This window comes from Arachis hypogaea, chromosome 4 (assembly GCF_003086295.3).
Source record: "Arachis hypogaea cultivar Tifrunner chromosome 4, arahy.Tifrunner.gnm2.J5K5, whole genome shotgun sequence".
Taxonomy (NCBI): Eukaryota; Viridiplantae; Streptophyta; class Magnoliopsida; order Fabales; family Fabaceae; genus Arachis; species Arachis hypogaea.
Genome location: NC_092039.1, coordinates 70,282,533 through 70,285,532, shown reverse-complemented (window position 1 = coordinate 70,285,532; position 3,000 = coordinate 70,282,533). Strand labels below are relative to the sequence as shown.

General features: G+C 42.1%; 1 non-coding gene across 1 annotated transcript; it reads right to left on the bottom strand.

Annotated features, from left to right (window-relative positions):
- Positions 1–839: 839 nt before the first annotated feature.
- Positions 840–947, bottom strand: LOC112798909 (small nucleolar RNA R71). The gene has a single exon (XR_003200505.1). It is a non-coding gene; the product is annotated as a small nucleolar RNA R71 (small nucleolar RNA).
- Between the last annotated feature and the right edge of the window lie 2,053 nt (positions 948–3,000).

The following is a 3,000-nucleotide window of genomic DNA, read 5'->3' as shown; positions in this document are numbered from 1 at the left end:
TTCAAAATCTTTTTCAAAAATCACTTGATTTCTTTCCCACTCTTATTTTCAAAAATCAATTAATGTTTTTCAAAATGTTTTCAAAATTCTTTTACTTAATTTTCGAAAATTACCTTCCCTCCTCTCACATCCTTCTATTTATGGACTAACACTATTCCTTAATTCGAACTCCTTCTTCTTTGATAAGTTCGAATTTTCTACTTCTATCTTCTACTCTTCTTTTCCTCTGACACCTCAAGGAATCTCTATACTGTGACATAGAGGATTCCACATTTTCTTGTTCTCTTCTCTTTCATATGAGCAGGAGCAAAGACAGAGGCATTCTTGTTGAAGCTGACCCTGAACCTGAAAGGACCTTGAAGAGAAAGCTAAGAGAAGCCAAAGCACAACTCTCTTTAGAGAACCTGACCGAATTCTTCAAGGAAGAAGAACATATGGCAGCCGAAAACAACAACAATGCCAACAATGCAAGGAAGGTGCTGGGTGACTTTACTGCACCTACTCCCGACTTCTATGGGAGAAGCATCTCTATCCCTGCCATTGGAGCAAACAACTTTGAGCTTAAGCCTCAATTAGTTTCTCTAATGCAACAGAATTGCAAGTTCCATGGACTTCCATTGGAAGATCCTCATCAGTTCTTAGCTGAGTTCTTGCAAATCTGTGACACAGTCAAGACTAATGGGGTAGACCCTGAAGTCTATAGACTTATGCTATTCCCTTTTGCTGTAAGAGACAGAGCTAGAACATGGTTGGATTCTCAACCTAAAGAAAGCCTGGACTCTTGGGAAAAGCTAGTCAATGCCTTCTTGGCAAAGTTCTTTCCACCTCAAAGATTGAGTAAGCTTAGAGTGGAAGTCCAAACCTTCAGACAGAAGGATGGAGAATCCCTCTATGAAGCTTGGGAAAGATACAAACAATTAATCAGAAAGTGTCCCTCAGACATGCTTTCTGAATGGAGCATCATAGGTATTTTCTATGATAGTATCTCTGAACTGTCCAAGATGTCTTTGGATAGCTCTTCTGGAGGATCTCTTCATCTGAAGAAGACGCCTACTGAAGCTCAAGAACTGATTGAAATGGTTGCAAATAACCAATTCATGTACACTTCTGAAAGGAATCCTGTGAACAATGGGACTAGTCAGAAGAAAAGAGTTCTTGAGATTGACACTCTGAATGCCATATTGGCACAGAACAAAATATTGACTCAACAAGTCAATATGATTTCTCAAAGTCTGTCTGGAATGCAAAATGCACCAAGCAGTACTAAGGAGGCTTCATCTGAGGAAGAAGCCTATGATCCTGAGAACCCTTCAATAGAAGAGGTGAATTACATGGGAGAATCCTATGGAAACACCTATAATCCCTCATGGAGAAATCATCCAAATTTTTCATGGAAGGATCAACAGAGACCTCAACAAGGTTTCAACAATAATAATGGTGGAAGACACAGGTTTAGCAATAGCAAGCCTTTTCCATCATCTTCTCAGCAACAGACAGAGAGTTCTAAGCAGAATAACTCTGACTTAGCAACCATGGTCTCTGATCTAATCATAACCACTCAAAGTTTCATGACTGAAACTAGGTCCTCCATTAGGAATTTGAAAGGACAAGTGGGTCAGCTGAGCAAGAAAATTACTGAACTCCCTCCTAGTACTCTCCCAAGCAATACAGAAGAAAATCCAAAAGGAGAGTGCAAAGCCATCAATTTGGCCGAATCCTGGGAGGAAGAAGAGGCAGTGAACGCCACTGAGGAAGACCTCACTGGACGTTCACTGGCCCCCAATGAGTTCCCCAATGAGGAACCTTGGGAATCTGAGGCTCAAACTAAGACCATAGAGATTCCATTGGACTTACTCCTGCCATTCATGAGCTCTGATGAGTATTCTTCCTCTGAAGAGGATGAGTATGTCACTGAAGAGCAAGTTGCTAAATACCTTGGAGCAATCATGAAGCTAAATGACAAGTTATTTGGAAATGAGACTTGGGAGGATGAATCCCCTTTGCTCACCAAAGAACTGAATGACTTGTATAGGCAGAAACTGCCTCAAAAGAGGCAGGATCCTGGGAAGTTTTTTTATACCTTGTACCATAGGCACCATGACCTTCAAGAAGGCCTTGTGTGACTTAGGGTCAAGTGTAAACCTCATGCCTCTCTCTGTAATGGAGAAGCTAGGGATCCTTGAGGTGCAAGCTGCAAAAATCTTACTAGAGATGGCAGACAACTCAAGAAAACAAGCCTATGGACTTGTAGAGGATGTTCTGGTCAAAGTTGAAGACCATTACATCCCTACTGATTTCATAGTCCTAGAGACTGGGAAGTGTATGGATGAATCCATCATCCTTGGCAGACCCTTCCTAGCCACAGCAAAGGCTGTGATTGATGTTGATAGAGGAGAGTTGATCATTCAAGTGAATGAAGAATCCTTGGTGTTTAAGGCCCAAGGATATCCCTCTGTCATCATGGAGAGGAAGCATGAAGAGCTTCTCTCAAAACAGAGCCAAACAGAGCCCCCACAGTCAAACTCTAAGTTTGGTGTTGGGAGGCCACAACCAAACTCTAAGTTTGGTGTTGAACCCCCACATTCAAACTCTAAGTTTGGTGTTGGGAGGTTCCAACATGGCTCTGAGAATCTGTGAGGCTCCATGAGAGTCCTCTGTCAAGCTAATGACAGTAAAGAAGCGCTTGTTGGGAGGCAACCCAATGTTTTATAATTAACTATTTTCTTTTGTTATTTTATGTCTTTTGTAGGTTGATGATCATAAGAAGTCACAAAATCAATGAAAAAAGCAAAAACATAATGAAAAACAGGAAGAAAAACAGCACACCCTGGAGGAAGAACTCACTGGCGTTTAAACGCCAGTGAGGCTAGCAGTTGGGCGTTTAACGCCCAGTCTGGCACCATTCTGGGCGTTTAACGCCAGAAAGGGGCACCAGACTGGCGTTAAACGCCAGGAAAGGGCAAGAACCTGGCGTTAAACGCCAGAAATGGGCACCAGCCC